Raw genomic sequence first — 15,149 nt, 5'->3', positions numbered from 1 at the left:
GTCTGTTACTGATGTTAGTGTAATTACTTTGAGTTTCTCTCCATTTAATTTGATGTTGCCTTCAATAAATGGTGCTGGATGTTGGCATATAGAAGAATGGAAATAGATCCATATGAACTGTGTTCATATTAGTGTTATTAATAATAGACAGAACATGGAAACAACCTAGATGCCCCTCAACCAAAGAATGGATAAAGAAAATGGTATATTTACACAATGGAGTATTACTCAGCTATTAAAAACAATGACATCAGTAAATGTGAAGGCAAATGGATGGAACTAGAAAAAAATCATACTGAGTAATGTAACCTAGATCCAGAAAGACAAATATGGTATATATATTCACTCTTAAGTAGATATTAGCTATAAAGGATAACCCTAGTAACATTCACAGCCCCCAGAGAGGCTTGGAAACAAAGAAGGCTCAAGGGAGGACACTTGGATCTCCCTGCGAAGGGGAAATAGAAGAGATCTCCTAAGTAAACTGCGGGGTGGACAGGGATGGAAACATGAAGGATCAGGCTGTGGGTGGGATGGAGTGGGAGAGTAATAAAAGAAATATCTTGGTGGGGGCACTTAGCGGTCAGATATAAACCTGGTGCAAGGGAAACTCCCAAGAATCTACAAAGATGACTCCAGCTAAGATACTTAGCAATAGTAGATATGTAGCCTTAACTGGACATATCCTTTAATCAGGTTTGTGACTATCCTAAATTGTCATCAGAGAGCCTACATTCCAGTAACCTGTGAAAACAGATGCTAAGCACTGGAGTCAAGCTCCAGGAATCCTGTTGAAGAGAAGGCGGAAGGATTGTATGAGCCAAGGGGGTCAAGGTCATCACAAGGGAAACCATAGAAATAACTAACCTGAATTTATGGGAGCTCACAGACTCTGGACCAACAGCTGGGGGGCCTGCATGGGACTGACCTATGCCCTCTACATATGTATGACAGCTGTATGGCTTGGTCTACTTGTGGGATTCCTAGCAGTGAGAGCAGGCCCTGTCCCTGATGCTTTGGTTGGCTTTTAGAAACCTATTCCTCAAACTGCATTACCTTGCTCTGTCTTAATACAAGGAGAGGAGCTTAGTCCTTCCATAGCTTGTATGCCATGCTTTGTTAACATTCATGGGAGGCCTGCCTGTTTCTGAACAGAAACAGAGAAGGAGTGGATTGGGGAGGCTGTAGAGGGGGGAGATCAGGGAATGTAATGGGAAAGAAGGAGAGAGGGGAAAGTACTGCCAGTATGTAAAATAGAGGTATAAATTTAATCAATCAAAAAAGAATAAAACTTGAATCATGAGCCCCATGTAGTAACTCAAAATAGAATCCCAGAACATAGGCAGCAGTGATGTGGGACCAAAATGTGTGAGAGCCTAGAAACTCAATGACTTCAAGGTCAGCCTAGGCCACAAAGCAAGACAGGGTTTAATCGACCAAATTCAGTCGCACATAGGAATGATATATCCTAAATAAGAAACAACAAAAAGTAACTCTATAGAAGAGTTTTGTAATGAAGAAAGTTTTATGTCAGAATTATGAACTTTAAGTAGTAAATACCTTGATAGTCATGCTAAAGAAAGACTGAGCTATAGCTCTCAAAAATTACAGTGACAATCATAACCATTGAGGAAAGAAAGAATCAGTAGAAAAATATATGAGGAAAAGAATTAAAGATCTGTGTTGAGCAGAAATAGGACTGTGGGATTTTTCCTGAGAGTTCTATTATGGTTATTCAAAGGTTTTACAAATGTTTAATTTGTGTTGTCTTTCTCATTTTCAATAAATACTTACTTTTAAGAACTTTCTGTTTTAATATTATAACATTTTACTTTTTAATGGAGGTCTTTTGTTGAACCCAATATTTCCTAAAGAGGAGTTCAAATATTAACTTAATAAAAGTATAAAATATGTGCAGCCTACTATTTTGTGCAAAACCTGATGACATAAGGTTGTGGAAAATAGTGCTACCATAGGTAAATGACAAAAGTAGTAGAAACACAGAGCGTTTATTTATTACTGGGCATGGTGATGATACCTGTCATCTCAGCACTGAGGAGGCCAAGTCAGCGGAGATGGCAGTAAGTTCGAAGCCAGCCTGGGCAATTAAGTGAGACCTTGACCTTGTCTCAAAAAGCCCAAGCCAGAACCAAATTTATTTACAGTTGTAAAAAGACAAATGCCCAGAAAATCCATATTGTTTGGAGTACAAGATGGCTTATAATAATTAAAGCTTATTTATTTCATGATATACCAGTAATAAAACATAGAAAAATATCCCAATTTAGAGTATTGTCACAAATTGTTTAAGAGTATTTGTTCTTGGGGAAAAATAATTTATGTACGGTGTCAAAAAGTCTATTTTGATGTATTTCCATATAGCATAGTTGATGTGCAATAGTGACAGGCTTCTTGCTGGCCTTTTGGTTGTAGATGAGGTGCCAGAAAAATAAACATACTGAAATATTACACATCAGAGTTGAAAGTACTGAATGATTGATAATCAATTTCTCTAATTTGGTTCAAAATCCCTTCTTAGAAACAAAACAATGAAATTATTGCAATGTCTGAATCTTACAACTACCAAGGAGAAAATGTGTGTTGACCCAATGTACATTAGTGTCAGTTTCTGCCTATCATCTATATGGAGGCAGATCTGCCTCCTGTTTTGAGGGCTAAGACAATTCATAGGTCTGCTATAAAAAGTCAGAAACAGGCAGACATGGCAGGGTCTCTCGGCGGTATGTTCTCCCGGCAGCCCCCTGATTTTCCTCCTCCGCCGCCGCCACCCCAGCTTGCTTCTGCAAGCAGCGCCTGCCCGGGGCTCTGAGACTGTCGAACAGCACTTTGGTGGACGAGTTGAAATCGTCCACCAAAGCTTGCTTTGCCTCCCTTGTGAGTCAGGATTATGTCAATGGAACTGATCAGGAGGAAATCGAACTGGTGTTGATCAGTGTACCCAGAAGGTTTTGGACGTTGCAAGACAGACAGGTTATTTTTTCTTACAAAAAAGGTTGCAGATGTCTGTCCAGAAACCAGATCAAGTTATCAAAGAGGATGTCTCAGAACTAAGGAGCAAACTGCAGCGGAAAGATGCTCTGGTCCAGAAGCACTTGGCAAAGCTGAGACACTGGCAGCAGGTGCTGGAAGACATCAATGTGCAGCATAAGAAGCCCCCTGAAATCCCTCAGTGCTCCTTGGCCTACCTGGAGCAGGCATCTGCCAATATTCCTGCACCTTTAAAGCCGACCTAAGAGCACTCTGACCTGGGATGCAGCCTATAGTCCTGCCAGACATCTTTTTTTAAGGACGTGGCCTATGGAAGAACTCCATTGATAATGGGTAGGTGTTAGTTATTTATAAGGTGGGGTTGAAATAGGAAGCTCGGGCTGACCTTGAGCATGTGATTCCCCTGCCTCAGCCTCTTTAGCTCTCTAAATCCCTAGAGTACTTTATAAGACGCCCGAAGCTTTGATAAACCAAGTACAGTTTTTTTTTTAACTCTTTAGGGAGGTTTGGACTGTGAGGGTGATCACACACATTCTTACTTGGCCTTTGCCATTGGTTTTGATATTTTGTCATTTTTGCACCTTCATCTCTTTGGGGTTTTTTAGTTGTGAATTTGGTAAAACCAGAAGAAAAATATTTTTTGATAGTTTGAGAAGGCAGAGGACATAGAGTTTGGTGTCAGCCTTAATCATCCATGGTAGTATAGGCAAATCTGTGAATTTGTGGCTGTGCAGTGACACGCAATGGGTAGCTTTTCCCTCCTGTAGCGCCCTGTACCCACGAAGGTTTGCTGCTCAGCAGACCAAGCGCTTTGGTTAACATTGAATGTTGAGCCCCAGTGTCGACCAGGAAAGTTATAGGCTGCCCCCCCCCATCGATCTTGAGAGTTAGCCTGGGCTCAGGGTGGGGCTCCTGGCCCTGATTCCCCCAGTCCTCGAGGGAAAGGACCTGGGGAGCATGCTTCTTTTGTGCTCTTGGATTTTTCGGGCAATCCTGGACCCAGTGTCCCTTCTCTTTGCAGTAGGCACATTGGTCGCTGCCAAGCCGTGGGTACCGGATGTCTCCCTGGTTCCTCATCTGCCTCCCTGGCTCAGATCTAGCCTGAACTATGATGGCCAAGATTTTGCATAACTCCCTAGTGCGTTTTTTTTTTTTTATCACACCTGTCTTCCCTTTCCTCTTGTTCCTTTCTCAACCTTTCTTCTTTCTCTTCCTGCAACTTGCTTAGTCTCTCTTCCTTCTCTTCTGGGGTTTTTCTCTTATTATAAATCCTTTCTGCCTCTTTTATGAGATCCTGAAGGGTATAGTCCTGTAATCCATCTAAGTGCTGCAGCCTAGTCTGATATGCTTCCATTAACCTCTCTAAAAACGTCATTGGGGTGTCTTCCCCTCCCTGAGTGACTGCTCTCATTGGGGAGTTGGGAGGGGGCCCCATCGGGGCCAGCATGTTTGGCCACGGAGGTGGCGCTGGGGACTGTTTTCCGTGTGGGCAGCAAGCAGACCCGCACTCCCCTCCACCCTGCTCAGCACCCTCCTGGCTGCTGTACTGGGGGAGCCACCACCAGAACCAGGCCTATGTCTGGACGGCAGCTGGAGCAGGAGCAAGAGCCAGGGCCTCAGCATCCCCACCCTCTCCACACCGTGGTCCGAGGCCTGCGAGCATCGCCCCAGGGAGTGCAGCCAGGAGGACAGAGTGGGGGCAGTTGGCATGGAGGGGATAGGGACAAGAGGAGGTGATGGGGTAAAGGGGGAGCTGGGAGTGCTGGGTAGGAGGTTGGGTTTTTTGTGGAGTTCTGCATTTAAAACTTTGTCTTTCACCTGTAAGATAACATTTAGGTTAAATGTGCCGTCCAGGGACCAACCGACATTGAAAGTTGGCCATTCAGAACTGCAGAGAGTCTGTCGTTTCTTCTTTTTAACATCCATGGATTGGTTGTGTGCTTGAGCTAAGACGTCATTCCAATGGTCTAGAGTCAAACTTAAGGGGGTGGTTAGAGATTGTCCCATCCTAGAAAACAAAAATTTTAATAACAACAAAAGATAACAATAACAAACAAACAGCAGCCCAATGCCGCGCGGCACGGGTACAAGTTAAGTTCTCCAGTAGGGTGGCCTGTTCACCCTCAAATACAAAGCAGGCCCCAAAACAGGGACCCCAAGCACCCGCACCCTGGGATGTCTCTCAGGGCAGCTCCAAGTGAGTACGGAATTCATCAATTCCCTCACTTGACGTCCCAAATTCAAAAGTGTGCACACCAGACCACAATAGTGAGACAGAAGAACAGACAGACAGACAAGGGGTACCCAATCGTCTCACCTCCTGACATCTACGTTATTGAGTGGGGATGCCAAATCTCGATGGAACCTCCAAATGAAAGACCTGAGGTTATCAGACTTCAGGCTGAATACCCCGGTGATGTCCCGAGCTCAATAACCAGACAGTTGGATGCAAACCGCAAGAGGTTTATTGTTTACACAGGCATCTGTGGGCGATTTGGCAGCCTTAGCTAACTGAACGCGCTGGGCTTTAGGACAGTTTTCTTTTTATATACAAACTTTTGGCAAGCAAAGCAACAGGGGTATTGTAAGAAGTGGAGCTACTGCAGGTGCAGATCTGGGCAAGCAATAGGGGTATTGTTAGAGTGTGGGCATAACTCATCCTTCCTGGAGAAACCACAAGGTCAAAATTACACTTATCTCTACAGCCTGCCGGTTTCCTTCATCAGCACTCTGGACCAGATGTTCTTTTTAATTCAACCCTGTTCCCTGTCTAGGGGAAGGGACCTTGGGGAATTTTCCACTGAGGCGACCTTCTGAGTCTCAAAAAGGGGGGGTGTATTGAGGTTTTTCACCATACCTCTCGAACAGTTAGTGCATCTCCAGCTTGGTTTTGGTCTTGTCCATTTTGGTTTCTTGACATCTGCTTCCTGCCTCACCTGGACACAGCCATCTGGTCTGTGAGGCTTCTGAGTGCACCTTCCCTGCATTCCAGGGCTTAGCTTTTTCTTTCCTTCCTTCCTTTCTTTTTAAATCAACTTTCTTAGGTTCTCCATTAGGTATTATTAATTGTGACTGTCTCTATTATTTGCTTTATAGTATGCCCATGAGAATTAAGCACTTTCTTGATTGTGCATTATTTTACTATTTTCATGTATGTGCTTGGTTGTATGATATTTAGTGCATGGACCAATGAGAACCAGCCTGAGGCCATCAAGTCCCCTTAATTAGAATGTATAAGTTAAACAGTGTTGAAAATGTAGGCTGGGCATGGTGGCATGTTTGTAATCTAGCATTTGGGAGGTAGAGGAAGGAGGATCAGAGCTGAATGTCATCTTCAGTTACATAGCAAATTTTAGGCTGTTGTTGGCTACATGAGATCCTGTCTCACAAACCACTGCCAAAAACAAACAAATCCAATAAACACCCACTTGATGAAGCACTGACTGTCAGCTTTACATTTTGTGGATTTCTTGGCTAAAACCTAAATTATATTTTGGTTTGGTTTTCAATAATAAAGGTGATGGTGAAAATAAAAAAAAAGTCAGAAACAAGTTCCATGTGCAAACAGCGTAAAATCTCATCTACTCTGTTGCTGAAAAATAAATAGGAGAGGAGATATTTTTCTCTATATGCTTCCTGCCATCTTCTCAAATTCATATAAACCTCAACTCTTCAAATTAAAGTTTGCTTTGGTGATTTATTATTATTTTTGTGGGACTGAGGGTAAAATACAGGGGGTTGTGCATGCTAGGCAAGCACTGTTGTCTCTAAGTTACAATCCCCAATCCAAGCCCTAGCTGTTAGTAATATCTGAAAGTTATCAAATGCAATACCCATTAATGTTTACATTCTCATCATGATATATACCAGACAGTCTGTAATTGGATTGCAGACTTGTCAACTTGTCATGGCAAAGAACAAGGCTTCTGGTATATAGTGGAGTTAAAGCAATAAATAAGGACATAAATTAACTTTCTCATATATCAACTATATTTTGCTCTAGCTGGTTTCCACATGACAAAAACAGTCGATTTCAATCTCTGCCTTTTAGAAAAGATACATTTACACCTATACACCTGGCCTTGGGCAGCTGGGACAGGAGAATTGCAAATTCAAGGCTAGCACTATGAAATCCTGGGTAAGCTGAGGTACAGCAAGATCCTGTCTCAAAAATCAGATCAAGTGCCGGGCGGTGGTGGCACACACCTTTAATCCCAACACTCGGGAGGCAGAGGCAGGCAGATCTCTGTGAGTTCGAGGCCGGGCTGGACCGACAGCCTCCAAAACAATACAGAGAAACCCTGTCTCGTAAAACCAAAAAAAATCAGATTAAGCTAGGCCTGGTGGACCCTTAGAGGACAAACACAGCTCTGTCCTAGGTCATTAGATATGGGGCGGGAAGAAGTTCCCCCATAAGCCTACCACCTCCCCTTCTAGGCATATGGCAACAGGCAGTCTGCACCATTATAATTCTTGGAAGCAGTGTCCTGCCCGGTGCCATGACAGATGGAATGAACAACAAGGTCCATACACAGCCCTGAGCAAACGGGCACTATATGGTGAGCAAATGTATGGTGTAGTATGGGAGAGAGAGAGCCAGAATGGTTCATGTTCCAGGGACAGAGGCATATTTGAGGAGGTGAAAGCAGTGAGGAACAGGCTGACATGTGTTGTATGTTTGCCACTCAAGGCCATGATGATGTCTGGGCCTGGGCTGCAGCAAGGGCCCATGTCTGGGTTCATGGTCCTGATTCAACTGTGGTCTGTTTTGATGACCATGGCTCCTGATACCACTGCAAGCCAAGAAGAAAGCATTGAACGAAGTTGGTTCTGCTTCATTTATAATTAATAATTATTTGGGTGATAGTTGGTGTGACAAATATTCCACCTACACATTACACCCAATATCCAGCTCATATATCCACCTAAGGCCTGAGAGAGCTAAAAAAAAAGTTCAGAACACACTGTCAAATGAGACTTCTTGGTGACTGCTCTCTCAGATAAGCTCGGCATACAGAGACTGCCTGCAGGATGGAGGCAGCCACCAGCCCCATGCACTAAGCTGAGCCAAGTTAGCAGCTGACATAGCAATATAAGATTCATCTTGTGTGATCAGAGAACACTACCTATCAATGTTCAGTAAAAACAGATCCAGACTGGGAAAAAAAAAAGCAAACCACTAAACAGGTTGCAGTATATTTAAAAATGAAGGCAGTCTTAAGAAAAAAAAGTGCATAGACAGTTATATCAAAAATAATAAAGTCTTTAAAGAAAGAGTAGAGTAATATAAAAGAAAAAGGCCATGTAAAGTTAGAAAATACAGGGGGAATCTGGATCCTGTATGTTGTTATATTTATCTTAATTTTTTTGATTGCTGATGAACAATAGCTACTAAGAGACACTGGATTATGGAGGTTGCTGGATTAAACCTGTGTATTTTAAAAGTGTCTTTACTTCAAAATAGAAGTCAAAAAATGTGTTGCTTTAGGGAATAAGTAGTGATTTTGTTCCCACAAAAAGCAAAAAGCTGTGGATTCATTCAGTGTTGAAGAAGATCAGGTTTGACATGGGGAGACCTCCTGAGTATCTTGGCTACAGATATGGGGAAGAAAGCCAAAAAAGACTAGTGGACAGGTGATGCCTAAGCTGATCCCTTGACATGGAAACAGCTCTGAGATGAGATGAGACATGATAAATTCTGTTGGCTATAGAGTCCTCATGGCTTATTATTACTTGCCATCCTTTCATATGCCATTGATAAAGATTTATAATACAGTTTAGTTATACAGTCTGAATGAACTTAATGAACTTATAAAGCTGACAGATGCATTTTACCTATTCAAACATTTAGTTGTGCACCCCACAATTCCATATTTATATTAATGCAGATGTGTGAGTGTGTGTGTGTGTGTGTGTGTGTGCGCGCGCGCATGCGTGCGTGCGCGCGTGGGGAGAGAGAGAGAGAGAGAGAGAGAGAGAGAGAGAGAGAGAGAGAGAGAGAGAGAGTGAGTTACCTTTAAAAGTTTATATGTTTTCAAAGCAAGGGGACCAGACATCAATGAAAATGGATGGTCCAGGTGATCCAGCCTCTTACAATGCCTCTGTTGCTGTTTCCTCAGAGTTCTACATCCAGAACATCTTCAAGACTGTTGATTGAGATGGTCCAGCCTTACAGACTTCTCCAGCCAGGACTTCAGACAAGCCTTACACTTTCTGATTACACATGGGCAGACAACAAATAGCTTAGCCAACTCTCCCAGGACTTGACCATTTCCCTGATTTTCTTAGTGTCCCCAAAGATGCCACAGCTCCCAGACAACAGGAAGCAGTCCAGAGAAAACAACACCCACATTCCTAACAGATGGATTATGGATGTTTGTCATCAAGGTGGGGGGGGTTGGTTACTGTCGCACCTGCTGTGCAGCCTGCATCCAAGAATGTAGCGAGGTGGTCGGGATAGATGACACAGAGACCGGTCGGTTGCTTTAAGAAAACTTTATGCTTCCCAAGTCAGCTTAGGAGGAGCCTCCAAGTCCGCTTAGGAGAAAACCTTCCCAAGAAACCCCCCCCCCCCGCTTCCCTTTTTAAGGACTTCTGCTATCCATCTACATACAATTCTCCAACAACTCTCCCGGACTTCTCACCCTCCTGGCTGGTGGTTTTATCTCCGGCCCCAGATTCGGGGAGACACAGCAGGGAGTAGGAAGAAGCATCTAGCCATAGGGGGTGTCAAAGTCATGGTGTTTCAGTGAGCTTTATAGCACTGAATTGTTTTCAGTAAACATTATCTCACAGCTGCCTGCTCCCAGGCCGAAGGGGAAGTGGGTTTCTGCTCAAGGTCTGGTGTCCCCACAGTTACATGTTGTATTGTGATCAGGAAAAAGCTAAGCAAAGAATGCTTGCCTCCACCCCCACTCATGAACACCCAAGGCAAGTGAGAGAGTTGGCCCTGAGGTCATAAGAGCAGGAAAGCTGTCCCTGAGCCTCATCGGCTGCAGCGCTGGGGAGAGTGGACTCTACATCACTCTTGGGCAACACAGTAGAGCTGGCCCTGAAGATGTAGATATGAAAAAACAAACCTTGAGAACATTAAAGCAGCAAAACTGGCCATGCCCCTTACTAATCACTGTAAGGGGTAAACTAGCCAGGGCAATGGAGGAGAGCTCCACCCTGGTAGTGAGGACAAGGATGAGCTGGTGGGCTGACCAACCCTGAGGTACCCAGGCACAGAACCAGAGTTATAAGTTGGCCCATCCCAACATCCACCTTGTCTGTGATGTGCTGGAGCATGTGAAGAGATTGGTCCAGCAGACCCAAAGCCGCAGGATCTCCATGATGCAGGGCAAGATCAGGATAACCAAATGCATTTGAGTGAGGGCCCAGGATCAATAGTGTAGCGGAAACCAGAAGCTTCAAACACAAGAAAAGTTATACGGATAAGTGTTTACTGTGTGGCTTACTGTGTCACACCACAGCTTCCATAATGAGATTGGTTTCTCCATCCCTTTTTTTCTCTTAAACTTTATTTTATTTTGGGGGTGAGCTTGCAAGGGCAGAGGACAGATACAAAGCAATGGAGGAGTTAATGGGATGGAGATGCATGATGGGAAGAACACAAAGAATAAATAAAAAGAAGCAGGCACCCACAGCTAAATGCTGAGCCATACTCCTGGAATTCAGTTGTGGAGAGGGAGGAGGGATGGGGAGCCAAGACTGTGCTGGAGAAACCGGAAAAAACAGTTGACCTGACCTAGTGAGAGTACAAAGACCCTAGTCGTAAAGCTGGGGAGCCAACCTTGAACCAAACCAAGCCCTCTGAATGTGGATGCTAGCTGAGAGGCCTGGACAGTCTATGGGATCTCTAACAGTGGAACCAGAGTTTATCCTTAGTGCACAAATGGACTTTGGGAGCCCATTCCCTATGGAGGGATACTATTGCAGCCTAGACACACAAAAGAGGGCCTAAGCCCTCCCCAAAATGATGTGACATTCTTTGATGTGCCCCCCATGGAGGGTCTCACTATCCTTGGGGCGTGGGTGGGTAGTAGGTTGGGGCAGATGGGAGAGCAAGGGAATGGGAGGACTGATATGTAAAATAAGATTGTTTCTAAAGTGAAAAAAATTAAAAATCGGACTCACAAATTTTGTAAAGAAAGTAGTGTTGTTGGTGCAAATCACCACACCTTGTTTCTGTCCCCCAGAACTGTCACAGATAGACATTTTTATGATAGAACATGTGCACATTTAAAAATGTATCATATACAATATAAACAAATACACCATTTTGTAAAATGTCTATACTATAAAACCCAAAATATTTTACTTAAAGGATCATGGAATAATATACAATTTTCCATAACTCATTTATTACATGTTAACACCTATAGAACTATGTAACATTTTTTGGACAGGATCTCACTGTGCAGCCCAGACTATCCCTGAACTTGTGATTCTCCTGCCTCAGCCTTCAGAGTGCTGGGGTTGCCTGTGCCAACACAGCCAGCTGTATTAACCTTAATAAATGATTACATTACAAAGTAAGTCTGTCACTGATACCCTTTCAGATGAGAAATTCCATTGCCCTCAGTTCTTATTACCCATGATGCTTCAGTGGGCAGCCTTATTCCTGCAAGTTTTTCAGTGTTGGAGATTGAATCCAAGGCCTTGTACATGATAGTCAAAAGTTCTACTACTGTGCTACATCTATAGCTGCAGATTTAATTGTATACTATTATGTAAGTATTTCTGAAATGTATATTTCAGTGAAAACAGATGTGTCTTACACTATGCCTCCCACTACAGTAGCATTTGCTGCATGTGACAATTCAGTTCTTGAAATTCTTCAGTTACTAGAGCAACTGAAGAGCCCAATGAGTGCTCATTTAAAGGAAAGAAGTTCCTTTACAATCAATATTTGCAGCCCAGTTGATTCTAAATAGAAGAAGGGACTTAGACTGCTCAAGAGATGATGATATCAAATCTTCTCCCAGAGGTAAAAGCAAGAGAGATGCAGGTGGGGAGCTACCTTTGGAGGTATCATGCCTTTCATGATGCTGACTGAACTGGACTTCTGCTTATTTGCGAGTTATTGCTGATACACTCAGGGTTGTCCTTCCAGTTAATTAAGCAAAATTGTGTTTGATATTCTGATAAAAGTTAAAACTAAACCAAGTCAGGGATTAGGAATACTTCTGGTTATTAGAGGCAAAATATTTATTTTTATATCTTTGGTGAGGCTGGGATGCAGACATGAGGTTCGGACTCATATAATGTCACTTGGATGTGAGGGCCACCTGTAATCTAACACAGAGGAGTCAGAAACAAGAGAGTCCCAGAGCAAGTGTGCCAGTGCTGAGCTCTGGGTTCAGGTGAGAGATCCTGTCTCAACATATAAAGTGGAGAGCAATTTAAAAAGATATCCAGTGTCTCCCTTTGGCCTCCATGCACACGTGCACACATATGCACACCCACATATATGAACATGGATAAACACATACAATATACTTACCCAACCCAACACTCAAGTGTGTGTGGGTACATGCACATACACACACACACACAAACAACAACAGCAACAAAAATCCATAAACAACTAGTAGAAGGGAAGGAGATGAAGCATAGTGCTCAACTGGCTACCAGTAAATCATTTGTCAAAGCAGACTGGCAAAGGCATTGTTGCTGCTGCTGGCTGTAGCGGCTGAGTCCTTTAAGTGGACAGAAGGAGCACTCACATAAAGTGATTCATAAAGGAATTAGGAGGCAGAGGCTGGAAACATATGGCACTAGAATGAGCAGGAGGCTCTGCTGAGCCATAACCTCAAAGAGGCAAGGGAGACCCAGGGTAAAAAGTAGTTACAAGAGTGGATCTTAAGGCCTAAGAGCAGAGGGCTTCTCACCTTTGCTTCATGGTTCTCAATCTAACGTATTCTCTGGGGGAAAGATAGGTAGAAAGGTAGATTGGTAGATAATTAGATTGATGTTTTTGAGACTGGGGAGATCATATAATTAGCATTCATTGCTATATTTTTGTCCATTAAATGTTATTATTTGATTCAAGTACTACTATACACAATAACCAGGCAATGAACAAAATGTTCTGCAGTTCCCACGTGGTGCTTGAGGGCAGAAAAGAGACATTTGAACACAAAATTTAATACTATGACTAGAAACTCTTCCCATATTATGATGGAAGAATTCATCATAATCCACTTATCTTTTTGCTAGATAGCAAGCATCTCCCAAAGAATGTTGGCTTATCAGTGATGGCATTCTTGATGGGAGAAATGTGTATTATTAAACTCATACAAGGACTTTGTCCCAGCCAGGCGTTGGTGGCGCACGCCTTTAATCCCAGCACTCGGGAGGCAGAGGCAGGCGGATCTCTGTGAGTTCGAGGCCAGCCTGGTCTACAAAGTGAGTTCCAGGACAGCCTCCAAAGCCACAGAGAAACCCTGTCTCGAAAAACCAAAAAAAAAAAAAAAAAAAAAAAAGGACTTTGTCCCCTGCATTATGCATTTTCATAAAGCCTTTTGTACCTTAATATTAAGATATTGACCTACATTGAAAATTAGTTGAGTATTAGCAATATGTGTCTATGTGCTGTCAAGGTGGCTTAGCCGGTAAAGGTGCTGCCTACCAAGTCTGACAGCCTGAGCTTTATCATCAGAGCACACACACAGTGGAACAAGAGATCCGACCCCCGAAAACTGTTCTCTGACATCCACAAGTGTGCCATAGCATGTATATACATGATGATTAAAGGCAAATTTTTTAATTTCTCTTTTTTTAAGTATGTTTTTTATTTAAATTAGAAACATGCATGCTTCAAATGTCAATCCCAGCTCCCCTCTTCTCCCTCCACCAGCCCCACCCCTACCCCCAGCCCAATCCCCACATCATTCTCCAGGGAGGGTGAGACCCTCCTTGGGGAGTTCTCCAGAGTCTATCATTTCATCCAGGGCAGATCCTAGTCCCTTCCCCATGTGTCCAGGCTGAGAGAATATCCCTCCATGTGGAATGGGCTCCCAAAGTTCATTTGTATGCCATGGTGAACACTAGTCTACTACCCAAGGCCCCAGAGATTTCTGAGGCCTCCTCACTGGCACTACATTCATGGAGTCTGGATCAGTCCCCTGTTGGCCTCTTAGTCATCAGTCTAGGGTTCAAGAGCTCCCCCTTGTCCAGTCAGCTGTCTTTGTGAGTCTCACCAGCATGATCTTGACCGCCTTGCTCACCACTCCTCCATCTCTGTCATTGGGTTCCAGGGGGTCAGTTCAGTGTTTAGCTGTATCTGTCTCTGCTTCCATCAGTCACAGGATGAAGGTTCTAGGATGTCACATAAGGTAGTTATCAACCTTATCAGATAGGGGTTATTAATGTAGTCTCTCCGCTATTACTTAGTTTTCCAGTTAGTGTTATCCTTGTAGATATCTGGAAATATCACTAGTGTCAGCTCTCTCCTCAAAGCTATAATGACTCAACTATTATGGTATCTCTCATCCTGGTCTCCTCTATTCTTACCCCCAACTCAACCTTCCTGCTCCCCTATGTCTTCTTCTACCTTCCTCTTATCACCCTCTCTTTTTCCTGGTTCCCTTGCTTCTCCCCCCCCCCATGTTCCCAATCTGCTCAGGAGATCTTGAAAGGCAAATTTTAAAAGAAGGATATATTCTCATTTGAACATATGGATATTTCCAAATACCTAAATTGAGATTAAATGTCAACATTTGTATCAATATTGTAGCATTCTCGCTGAAACTGGGAATGAGACTTGGAAGACTTCTGGGACTTGCTGCCTCACTGTACATTAGCAAAATACAATCACTAACCTGGAGGCAGTGACTCCTGAACCTGTTGATCACATACTCAGGATGCTGATTTGGGAGGACCAGTGGAGCCTAGGAGTTAGAGGGAAACTTGGATGACAACAGGATTCCATCTCTAGAACAAGAAGACAGACAGAAGATGTAATATAAGTCTTACTGCACAAGACCAATAAGAACCAACTAGAAGACATCATAAAAAGGCCCACTTTATTATAACACCTAAATACATAACATCTAAAATATAACCTATCATTTTATGAATAATGAAGTTTATGAAATAACCAAACTTTACCAACATTCATAAATAAATAAGCC

At 43.2% G+C, this 15,149-nt stretch overlaps 1 pseudogene; it reads left to right on the top strand.

Moving 5' to 3' along the window:
• Positions 1-2,722: 2,722 nt before the first annotated feature.
• Positions 2,723-3,254, top strand: LOC101829809 (annotated as a pseudogene).
• The last annotated feature ends 11,895 nt before the right edge of the window (positions 3,255-15,149 follow it).

Source organism: Mesocricetus auratus, unplaced genomic scaffold (genome assembly GCF_017639785.1).
Source record: "Mesocricetus auratus isolate SY011 unplaced genomic scaffold, BCM_Maur_2.0 Super-Scaffold_4256, whole genome shotgun sequence".
In the NCBI taxonomy this organism is placed as follows: Eukaryota; Metazoa; Chordata; class Mammalia; order Rodentia; family Cricetidae; genus Mesocricetus; species Mesocricetus auratus.
The sequence above is the reverse complement of the archived record's forward strand: the minus strand, read 5'-3'. Positions and strand labels throughout refer to the sequence as shown.